This window comes from Lynx canadensis, chromosome B4 (assembly GCF_007474595.2).
Source record: "Lynx canadensis isolate LIC74 chromosome B4, mLynCan4.pri.v2, whole genome shotgun sequence".
In the NCBI taxonomy this organism is placed as follows: Eukaryota; Metazoa; Chordata; class Mammalia; order Carnivora; family Felidae; genus Lynx; species Lynx canadensis.
In genome coordinates this window covers 88,689,240-88,701,680 of record NC_044309.1, presented here as the reverse complement: position 1 = coordinate 88,701,680, position 12,441 = coordinate 88,689,240, and the positions used below count along the sequence as shown (strand labels likewise).

General features: G+C 40.3%; 1 pseudogene; it reads right to left on the bottom strand.

Moving 5' to 3' along the window:
* Nucleotides 1-4,571: 4,571 nt before the first annotated feature.
* LOC115518751 lies at nucleotides 4,572-5,658 on the bottom strand (annotated as a pseudogene).
* Between the last annotated feature and the right edge of the window lie 6,783 nt (nucleotides 5,659-12,441).

The window sequence follows — 12,441 nt, the reverse complement described above, 5'->3', positions numbered from 1 at the left end:
TGTTCAAACCCAACAAAGGAAGCCAGGGGACAAAGGAAGTTGCAGATAGAGTCCACTGGTCAGCCTTCTTGTGACAAAGCAGGGCTGAGAAGGTTGGGGGGTGGATGTGGAGAATGGTCTGGACGACAGGGCAGATGGCGATGGTACTATGGAGAAAAATAAAACAGGAAAAGGGGATAAGGAAGAAACAGGATGGATGGATGGATAGATAGATAGATAGGGGACTGAAATTTTTAAATAGGGTGACCAGAAAAGGCCTTGACAAGATGGTGACATTCAAGTAAGGAGGAGCTGAGGGACTGAGCTATCTGGAAATCTGAGGTAAGAGTATTCCAGGCCACGGGAAAGCAGATGCAGTCTCTGTGGCAAAGCATTCCCACGAAGCTTGAATGGAGTCCATCTGCATCAGCTTCAGGGGACAAAAGCAGTGTGTGAAGTGTCTCAAGGTGGAGCAGCTTCATCAATCCTTCCATTCTGGATCCTGAGAGCATCTCACTTACCTGCTCTGCTGCTTGGGAGAGCCAGGAAGAAGCATGGAGAGTGTGTTTGAGGAGGGTTGTTGGTTGGGGAGGGGGTTATGTCTCTCATGCCACGACCCTGAAGTAAAGATCCTTTGTCCTTTCCCTTTGACTCTCTTTAAAATTTTTCTCAGTACATGGAGGCAGATGAAGAAATAAAGCATTCTCTTGGAAAAGGAGTGTTTCTGGTTTTTGTTCTTAATCCCCAGTCTACCACCTGCTTTAAAGAAAACTATTAAGAACCTTAGAGTTTTGAAATTTAATTAAAAATTTTTTTAATGTTTATTCATATTTGAGAGAGAGAGAGAGAGAGAGAGAGAGACAGAGAGAGAGAGACAGAGCAAGAGTGGGGAAGGGGCAGAGAGGGAGACACAGAATCTGAAGTAGGCTCCAGGCTCTGAACTGTCACCACAGAGCCTGACGCGGGGCTTCAACTCACCAACTGTGAGATCATGACCTGAGCTGAAGTTGGATGCTTAACTGACTGAGCCACCCAGATGCCCCCCAAAATCTGCTTTCTTATTAACTGCAGCAGGAGAGAAGGGATGAGTCTGAGAAATGCGCCCATCACAGGTAAAAAGTGGCAGAGTTGGGGCTCAGATGCACAATATCTGGTTCCAGCAGGATATTTTTACCACAATAAAGCACCGCCTCTCAAGGATTGTTTTTCCTACTCATTTCGTGCTTATTATCCATTGCCTTACACAGTACTTTCTTTTTATGGACCTGTTTCCCCAGTGCGTTAGAAATAGTCACTATGCTTGAAGAATTGCTGTAGCCCTCACAATGCCCTGCTTAGTGACTGCTCTGAGAAAACCTTCAATAGAATTAGACTGACCTATTCATGGGGGGTCTTTTGTTGTAAACAACAGAAATAGGTGATTCTGGCCAACCTAAGCAGGAAGGAATCTATGGAGATTCTCGCATGCTCATGTAATTTATGGGAAGCTGAGAAACTAAGCCGGAAGCAGGTTCATCCAGGGCTCCTCTTGAGGTGGAAAGCACAACATGGGGCTTATTGTACAACAAATGTGTTCAGGACCCTGTTCCTCGGGGAAAAATCAAATGGTAAACGTATCCAGTTTCTATTTCAACCACTCAGGGAGAGAATCTTTGGCCCATCGTGGGGCGTCGGTATGTCCTTTGTCTAGGGGAAGCTAGGGAATCTAAATAGAGCCCCACCAGGCCATATACAATGGGCTAGAGCTCCTCAGAATGAAATTTGGGTGCTGTTAGAAAGGAGAAATAGGTGTTGGGAAGCGAATCTTTCAGCCCTCAAAATCATACAGAGTCCACTACAATTGATTAATTGAATTGTTTTTAAACGCCTTGTTAATTATTTTCAATTTTGCACGGATCCAGGAAAAAGGAATGAGAAAACAGAGGCAAGACAAGACCAAGGAATTTGCTTTAGGCCACTCAGAAGTTAAGTAATTCAGTTCAAATTCAAATCCAGACTAGGAATCTCGGATTTTTCTCACTAAATCATTCAGTGTCTTAATACCAGGGACTTTATGTTATAACTTAACTACAAATTGAAAAAATACAGTATGGTGTGTTTGAAGCATATTTCACCATCTTGTTCCTTATAAAATACATTTCATAGCCTAAAGCAAATGACTGTAATAGAAAAGAATACTATTCAGTAGTATATGGAAATTAATTCACAAGGAAGCAATGAAAGGATAATCCTATCATAAATTTAAGCATAAATAATACACCATATGAGTACCTGAGTGTTATATATTTATGAGTCTATAGAAAGGAAAAAGTTTTCTCAGTATATTTAAAAATCACCTCAAAGAAACCACAAAGCTAGTAAAATAGATGTGCGTATTTATAATACATAATAATAATATGACATTTTTTTTCCATCCTGTGTCCAGGCAAAAGAATTGCATTTGTATAAATGGATTTTACATTACTAACAAAGTTTTCAATAGAGGTAATTAACGCCTTGAATCTCTACTAGAAGGAGTCTTTGTATCTGAGACTCTAGGCTTCCATAACCCACCTAAAGGAGTTAATTTCCCTAGGGTTTTGAACAGGAAAAGAAAAATACTTTCTCATATATCGAATGCAAAGAGAGTAAGTGACTTCTGTATGATGGGGGCCTTATTTTTTTCAGGGAACCAGGAGGTCAGTTAATACCCTGAGCATAGTACAAAAACTAACAACAACAACTAGCATTAGCTGGATGTTTATACATCCTGCTAAGTACTTCAAATAAATCATCGCATTCAATACTCATGACAACTGCATTGGTTTTGAATTTTTTTTTTTTTGGAGGAAAAAGTAAACTTTATTCATTTTTTAAAAACTGAACCACTAGGAAAATATATCAAGGCCTTGAATCACCAAACACAGGCTATATTACCATTTCAAGTAATAAGTTGGTAAGAAGACAATAAGGTGCTTATCAAAATGAAAAGGTGCTAGGGCTGGGGCAGGAACACTGCTTGCTGCAAAGGCCCCAGGCAAAAGTGGTATTTGGTAATGGGGGGGGGTTGTCCCCTTTTGCTTTAAAGGAATCACAGCTCACCCCTGAGTTGCCTACTGTTTCTCCTTTGGCCTTCCTGTTGCCAAGAGATTGTTTCATCAGGGTTTTGTTATTTCAGGGGGCAAAATAAGCAATACTGAGTGTAGGCTTTCATTCCATTCTGTTCTATAAAAACCAGGTTTTCCCAAATCCGGTACTTAATAATTCTCTTAAGAAGGCAACAGTTCCTCCTTCAATGATCATTCTTGGATACTGGTATATAGTGCAGCCAAAACCCCCTTTCCCTTCAAGGGGGAGTGTCACGGCAAGATTGTCCTGTTGCTCTGCTGTAGATAGCCTCACGGCCTACCATGGCAGCCAGAGAGAGGGAAGGTGGCTTCCCATACCCCGTGTAACATCGCCTCTCTTGGTTTTGCAGGGTCTCCTAGCTGAAAGGTGTAATGTGTATGTTAAGAAATGCATCTCCACAGTTGATGGTCAGAAACAGATATCTACAAGAACGGTTCAAAGTTCTTATCCAAACTACCTCTCCCAACTCTGCATCTTAAATCAACTTCAAGTCCTTGTATATAAAACAAAACCAAGCAAAGACCCAGAAACCTTTTTTCCCTTCTACATTTGTGACCCCATGCATTTTATCAGCTTATGGAAAATGATTTAGAGATCCTTCTGAGAAACAGGAGGTTGGCAACAAACAGAAGCACTTCTGCTCAGACCACCAGATCATAGGAAGGTTAGAGGAACCCACCAGCCTGTTGGTACCTGTATACTAAGAAAGATCTGGATGGGGCACCTGGGTGGCTCAGTCGGTTAAGCGTCCGGCTTCGGCTCAGGTCATGATCTTGCGGTCTGTGGGTTTGAGCCCTGCGTCAGGCTCTGTGCTGACAGCTCAGAGCCTGGAGCCTGTTTCAGATTCTATGTCTCCCTCTTCCTCTGACCCTCCCCTGTTCATGCTCTCTCTCTCTCTCTGTCTCAAAAATAAATAAATGTTAAAAAAAATTAAAAAAAAAAAAAAAGAAAGATCTGGAACCTTGGAGGGCTCTGGCTTGGCACGACTGAGATCCCTAGTTTCAGGACAAGCATGTGAAATTTAGGCTACCAAAAACTCTCTATGCTATCTCTGTCCCAAATGTTAGCACCAGTGTTTCTCATTTCACTTTCTAGGGTTGAAACGTAAAGGAACCAGTGTCTGGAGGAAAGTGACACATGCCTCAAACTTGCTGCCATCCCTAATTTCCTCATAAATTCACTTGAAGGACCAAAGCTCCCATTTCTCTTTTTAATGTTTGTTTGTTTGTTTGTTTGTTTAGAGAGACAGCATGAGTGCGGGAGGGGCACAGAGAGAGAGGGAGACACAGAATCTGAAGCAGGATCCAGACTGAGCTGTCAGCACAGAGCCTGACGTGGGGCTCAAACCCACGAACCTCAAGATCATGACTTGAGCCGAAGTCCAATGCTCAACCCACTGAGCAACCCAGGCGCCCCTCCCCCCCTGCCATTTTTCTTTTTAAATAGATTCCTGCTGTCCACTCCAATGGCCATTGCAAAGACTTCTATTTCCAAATGGACAGGAGAAACTCCTTCATCTTCTCAGTGCATGTGGTCATCTACACACTTGGCCACATAACTCTCCAGCTGCCACTTCACCTGAAGCTCTTTACTTCCTGCATCTATTGAATCTTTGGCTTTGTTGATGCAATGCATGGTGCACCAGGCCAGGCAGTCCTAGAACTTCTCCAACTCACTGGTCACCAGGGCCTGGGCTTGAGCCGGAGGCATATGGCAGCACTCACTGCACTGGTGCACCTGCTGCATGGCCGCCTGGCAGTCCTCACAACAGTGGACACTGCACCTTCTGGAAGTTCTGTCTCTCCAGACCCTGCACTGTGGAGTTCACCACCTCCTGCACCCGCAGCTGCTGTAGCTGTACAGTGGCGACCCCGTGCTACCGGGTTTGAAGTTTTAAAACTAAACTTTAGTTAAGATTCCTTTTTGTTTCCACCTCGAAAGGCAGTTCTGTACAAAGACCATTGAGAATGCAAAGGCAGAGACTCCAAATTTTCTTAAAAGGTGTTTCATTATATTCTACACATTTAGAGGAAAACAAAAGGAGAGAGGAGAGAAAAGGAAGAGGAAGTTTATGAAACTTTTAAAAAAATTTTTAACGTTTATTTTTATTTTTGAGAGAGAGAGAGAGAGAGAGAGAGAGAGAGAGAGAGAGAGAGACAGCATGAGTTGGGGAGGGGCAGAGAGAGAGGAAGACTCAGAATCTGAAGCAGGCTCCAGGCTCTGATTTGTCAGCACAGAGCTGGACTGGGGCTTGAACTTATGAATCGTGAGATCATGACCTGAGCTGAAGTCAGAGGCTTACCAGACTGAGCCACCCAAGAGCCCTTATGAAACTCTTTACTGGTTCTTGGATGGTTTAGTGATGCCAAAGGAAAGAGAGACAAGCCCTAGGACTTCAGGGTATATTCATGAAGACGTTTGACCTTGGGGCTGGTTTGAGTCAAGTTTTTGAATATTCTCATTTGTATGTGTCTGGTAAGTAGAGGAATAGTCAGGACACTGGGCTCTGGGTCCTCCTAGTTGGAGGTTCTACCCTACCTGGAGGTTCTTTTTCTTCTCTCCACAGGACATCTCTACTGTATTCATTCGCTACATACTCTAGGCCTTCTGCCTTGACAGATGTTCTCATTCAGCATTGCATATACTTCTTATTTTCTCTAGGGACTCTCTTACCCCCAACCTGTAACTAACGTTTTGTTCCTTTTTTTATTCAAGTACAGTTATCATACAGTGTTATATTACTTTCAAGTGGGCAATAGAATGATTCAATTCTATACATTTCTTAGTGTTCAAGATAAATAAATGTACTCTTAATCTCCTTTGTCTATTTCACCCATTGTCCTCCCTGCCTCCACCCCCCACTCCTGACAACAACCAATTTGTTCTCTGTATTTAAGAGTCTATTTTTTGTTTCTTTTTTCTTTATCTTTTTTTTTGACTACTGCTTTTCCCTGTCATAGTTTTAAATGGTTTAAAGAAGTGAATATATACATCTATCTCCCCCAAAGGAAAAGAATACACACCATGCAAAGAAACTGCACACACACACAGAGTATATTTATGTGTGTATGTGCATTCTTCAAAGGAATAACTGCCCATTTTATGGATCAGGAAACTTGAGAACTTGAAGTTAAGTACATGGTCAAAGTGTAGCTACACAAGGATGAATTTGGGATCTGAATCCAGATAGGGCGCATCTCTGATGAAGAATATTATCCTTACTGATTTATTTTTTTTTAATTTTTTTTTTTTAATGTTTATTTCTGAGACAGAGAGAGACAGAGCAAGAGTGGGGGAGGGGCAGAGAGAGAGGGAGACACAGAATCGGAAACAGGCTCCAGGCTCCGAGCCATCAGCCCAGAGCCTGACGCGGGGCTCGAACTCACGGACCGCGAGATCGTGATCTGGCTGAAGTCGGACGCTTAACCGACTGCGCCACCCAGGCGCCCCTATCCTTACTGATTTAAACAATGAAAGTTTATTTACTAACCAAGTAGTAAATGAAACACACGTAAAGAGTAATACATAGAAAAAACAGTTCCTAGAGAAATTTACATTTTGTACTTAAAATTCATTTTCTTATCCATTGGGATATATCTTGAATTCTTAAAATCACACAGAAAAATTAAACCTATCAACTCACTCCCAGGAAATGAGTGCTTGGGGATAAGTCTGAAGCCTATCTGCGAGTTTAATGACATCTCAACAAACTCTGATGAAGTAACGTGAACCGTGCTGTTGGTTCACTTGTCAGTTCTTCATGTCACTGCATGAATGGTTTTGCTCTGTGATTCCTGGAAATCTCTGTTCAAATATTTCTTCCGTCGGCAGCTACCAACTATGATGCATTGGAAAGCTTCTGACAGAACTGTTTCGATGGAAATGTTCTTTTAAAATGAAGGTATTTGGCACCTGGATGGCTCAGTCAGTAGAGCATGCAACTCTTGATCTCAGCATCGTGAGTTTGAAACCCATGTTGTGGGTAGAGTTTACTTAATAAAAAATAAGTAAATAATTTTAAAAAGAGAAGCAGTCTTTGACTACCACTTCAATTAAAAAAAAAAAATAAATGAAGGGGCGCCTGGGTGGCTCAGTCGGTTAAGAGTCCGACTCTTGGTTTCGGCTCAGGTCATGATCTCACGGTGTGTGAGTTCCAGACTTGTGTCGGGCTCCGTGCTGACAGCGCAGAGCCTGCTTGGGATTCTCTCTCTCCCTCTCTCTCTGCCCTTCCCCCACTCACTCTGTCTCTCTCTCAAAAATAAATAAATAAAACTTAAAAAAGATAAAATGAAGAGCTTTTATTTATTTATTTAATGACATGATCATCTACATAGGAATTTTTCTTTAATGTTTATCTATTTTGAGAGAGAGAGAGAGAGAGAGAGAGAGAGTGAGCATGTACGAGGGAAGGGCAGAGAGAGAGAGGGAGAGAGAGCATCCTAAGCAGGCTCTGTACTGTCAGCACAGAGTCCGACGTGAGGCTTGATCCCACAAACGTGAGGTCATGACCTGAGTGGAAATCAAGAGTGGCACACTTAACTGACTGAGACACTCAGGTGCCCTCAGAATTTCTGTTTTTTTAAGTTTATATATTTATTTTCAGAGAGGGAGGGAACACTAGCAGGAGAGGGGCAGAGGGAGGGGGAGACAGAATCCCACTCAGGCCCTAGGCTGTCAGCTCAGAGCCCCCATGTAAGGCTTGATCTCATGAACCGTGAGATCAAGAGTCCAGAGCTGAACCGACTGAGCGACCCAAGTGCCCTGAAGATGTTTTATTGACTAAAATAAAACTCAAGCCTCAGACACATGGTTTTTTAATTTTAGGTAGTATCAATATCTCTAGAAATTAGGCAAGTTTAGGAATATTATTACTCTGATGAAGAACTAATTTTCTACTAACAGGCAGAAACTAGCAGAAGTTTCTTTTTTTCCTCTGAAATGAGCATGGATATGGTATGAATAAGACAAGTAAGCTTTAGGATGTCAGCTATCCTCTCTGAGATCTATTTAAGCAGCCTATATTGCATATATAATTTTATTCCTTACTTTTCAACATCATGTTGTAAACATTTACTATATTGGTATAGTCTTTTAAAAATAATTTATTGAGCTGTAATTCACATACTATAAAATATACCCTATTAAAAGGTATGATTCAGCAGTTTTTAGCATATTTAAAAGGTAGTACAACCATCACTGTTTAATTCTGGAAGTTTTATCCTCCCAAATAAATCTCCTACCTCTTCTCTCCCCATTTTTCCCTCTCTCTGCAACTCCTGGAAGCCTCAAATGTATGTTCTCTCTCTGCGGATTTGCCTGTTCTGGACACTTCATGTAAGTAATCATACAACATACAGCCTTATGTGTCTGCCTTATTTTACTTAGCATAACGTTTTCAAAATTCATCATGTTGTAGTATGAATCAGTACTTCATTCCTTCTTATGGTTTCAAAATGTTCCATTGTATGGTATAGTCTCTTATTTATTTGTCACTGATTTATTTTTATTGAGATATCATCGACATATAACGATTGCATTGGTTTCAGGCATACAATATACTGATTTGATATTTGTATGCACTGTGAAAAGATCGCCATAACAAGCCTAGTTATCATCCATCACCACACATAGTTACAATTTTTTCCCCTGATGTCGAGAACTTTCAAGATCTACTCTTTTAGCAACTTTCAAATACACAATACAGTCACCATGCTATACATTACATCCCCCTGACTTATTTTATAACCGGAAGTTTGTACCTTTCAACCACCTTAATCCACTTTGCCCACCCTCCATTCTACCCCTGGCAACCACCAATCTACTCTCTGTATTTATGAGTTCAAATATTTTTTCAAATGAGATTATATAGTATTTAACTTTTTCTTACTTTTTTCACTTAGCATAATAGCATAATATCCTCAAGGTCCATTCATGTTGTCACAAATGGCAAGGTTTCCTTCTTTTTTTATGGCTGAATAATATTCCGCTGTGTGTGAGTGAGTGTATGTGTGTGTGTGTGTGTGTGTGTGTATGTGCGTGAGATTGTGTGGATACCACAGTTTTTTTTTAATCCATTCATCCAATGATGGAACTTGGATCATTTCCATGTCTTGGCTACTGTAAATAATGCTGCGATGAACAGGGGGGTACACATGTCTTTTTGAGTTATTGCTTTTGTTTCCTTTGGATAAATACCCAGAAATAAAATTGCTGGATCATATGGTAGTTCCCTTTTTAATTTTGTGAGGAACTGCCATATTGTTTTCCATAATGGCTGCCTAATTTACATTCCCACTAACAGTGCACGTGGCTTCCTTTTTCTCTACGTCCTTACTAACACTTGTTATTTCTTATCTTTTTGGTAATAACCATTCTAACAGGTGTAAGGTGATATATCACTGTGGTTTGATTTGCATTTCTTTGATGTTCAGTAATGTTGAGCATCTTTTCATATACCTGTTGGCCATCTGTATGTCTTCTTTGGAAAAATGTCTATTCAGATCCTCTGCCTATTTTTAAGTGAATTGCTTGCTTTTTAGCAACTTTTTAGCAACTCATACAAGTCAATATTGTATGAGTTCTTTATATTTTGGATATTAACCTCTTATCAGATATATGATTTGCAAATATTTTCTTCCATTTGGTAGGTTGCCTTCTCATTTTGTTGATGGCTTTCCCTCTATATAGAAGCTTTTTAGTTTGATATAGTCCCACTTGTTTATATCTGCTTTTGTTGCCTTGACATAGTCTTTTTAAACATTATTTTTAGTGACTGCATAATACTGGGAAGGTGGGTATACCATTGTTAATATTATTCTATGGAAATTTAAACTGTTCTTTCTTTTTGGTTTTTCTATTATAGATAATAGTGGGAGGAGCTATGTGTACGTATTTTTTTCCTTAGATTTAGAATTATTTTCTTAGAATACGGTCCCCAAAATGGAAATCCTGGTGAAAATATTAAAATCTAACACCAAGCTGTTCTAAATGAGTTTTGCAAACTTATGTTTCCTTTAAAATTTTTTTTAATGTTTATTTATTTTTGAGAGAAAGAGACAGGCAGAGCGCCAGCAGGGGAGGGGCAGAGAGAGAGGGAGACACAGAATCCGAAGCAGGCTTCAGGCTCCGAGCTCTCAGCACAGAGCCCAACAGGGGGCTTCAACTCATGAACTGAGATCATGACCTGATCCAAAGTCAGACGCTTAACTGACTGAGCCACCAAGGCACCCCTGCAAACTTATGTTTCAATGAACAAAATTGAGCATGCCCATTGCATCCTATATTTGTGAACAGTGGCTGCTATATTTCTATTCCCTTTTTCTTAACATACAAGCCGGAATGTTCATTTAAAATACTGGGGTGCCTTGGTGGCTCAGTTGGTTAAACATCCAACTCTTGGTTTTGGTTCGGGTCACGATCTCACAGTTTGTGGGTTCAAGCCCAGCATCAAGCTCTGTGCTGGCCATGCAGAGCCTGCTTGGGATTCTCTCACTCTCCCTCTCTCTGCCCCTACCCTGCTCGAGATCTCTGTCAGTAAATAAATGAATAAATAAAAAATTTAAAATAATCTCTTTTTATTTCAAGGTGACAGTGAGCAAATTTAGGAAAGTGTCAGATATGAGAAAATGATTTTGATCACATCATAAATATGGCATCTAGACTCTGAGGTGGCACTGATGACTCCAATTTTGAGAATTTCACGTCAGACAGGAAAAGACAGCAGTCCCATGATAGAGACATGGTGGTGTTTTTCACTCTCCTATCATACTTTATACAGACTACTGCTAACTGAATACAGTCCTGGAGGCAGGGATAGCAAAAAAGAGGGACTATTTAATATAGGAGAGTTGAACACAAACTTTAGAAATGGAACTTTATTTTTTTTCAGTTTAAGAGAGGAGATATTTCTTTTTTTTAAATGTTTATTTATTTATTTTTTCTGAGAGAGGGAGAGAGACATGAGTGAGGGAGGGGCAGGGAGAGAGGGAGAGAGAGGATCTGAAGGACTCTGCTGACAGCAGAGAGCCTGATGCGGGGCTCCAACTCACAAACCATGAGATCATGACCTGAACCAAAGCCAGATGCTCTACTGATTGAAACACCCAGACACCCCGAGATGAGATATTTCTGAACACGTTCTAGATTCTTTTAAACCCCATCCCTTTGATTATAGTCTAGCTTTGTATCTCAATAATCTTGCCTTTCTCTTCACCCAGAACATGCTATTGTACTCTTCAAAAGGCTCTGCTGATGTTCTTAGTACCATTTTGTTTTAAAGTTATTTTCACTAAACTGGGACAGATAATTCAAAGGTAAATAATTCTATGGCTCAGGTTTTGTCCACAGGTTTTTTACTCTCGTATCTTATTTGACAAATGGTATCTTTTTTTTTTTTTTTAATTTTTTTTTTCAACGTTTGTTTATTTTTGGGACAGAGAGAGACAGAGCATGAATGGGCGAGGGGCAGAGAGAGAGGGAGACACAGAATCGGAAACAGGCTCCAGGCTCCGAGCCATCAGCCCAGAGCCCGACGCGGGGCTCGAACTCACGGACTGCGAGATCATGACCTGGCTGAAGTCGGACGCTCAACCGACTGCGCCACCCAGGCGCCCTGACAAATGGTATCTTTATTGAAAATACCAGTCAACTCAGACATAGATAGTCTAAATTTTTTTTTTTTTTTTTTTGGGAGAGAGAGTGAGAGAGTGCAAACTGGGGAGAGGAAGAGAGAGAGGGAGAATGAGAATCTTAAGCATCCTCCATGTTCAGTGCAAAGCCTGATGCGGGACTTGATCCCACTGCCCTGGGATCATGATCTAAGCTGAAATCAAGAGTTGGATGCTTAACCGAATGAGCCACCCACGTGCCCCTATATCTTAAAAAAAAAAAAAAACAAACCAACCATCTTGTTTTTGATTGTCCAAGAAATTTGGGATTAACCCCAAACCTGGTTTATCCTAAAGCTTATTATTGAAATTCCTAGTTACCATTTCAGTTTTATCATTATGAACAGTTTATAAATCATTTCTTGAATTAGTACTATCAATGCCATTCCATTTATGCTGTAAAAGCTCACTTATTAGTGATTTCTAATTTCACAGGCTTGACCGATTTTTGGAAACTTTTTTGTAGTACCATTTTTTCAAAACTATCAAAATTTTTTGGATAATTTGTACTGATCTTTAACATAAACAGAGTATTAGCTGACATCATGATAAATTATGACTGATTATTTTTGAAACTTGACCTTCTTGACCTTGATATCAAGCAAAGTATAATTTCCCCTTGACTATGGTCTATATTTTTATATGATTTTTATAGCTAACTATTGTTATAATGTATTTATCTCAATTT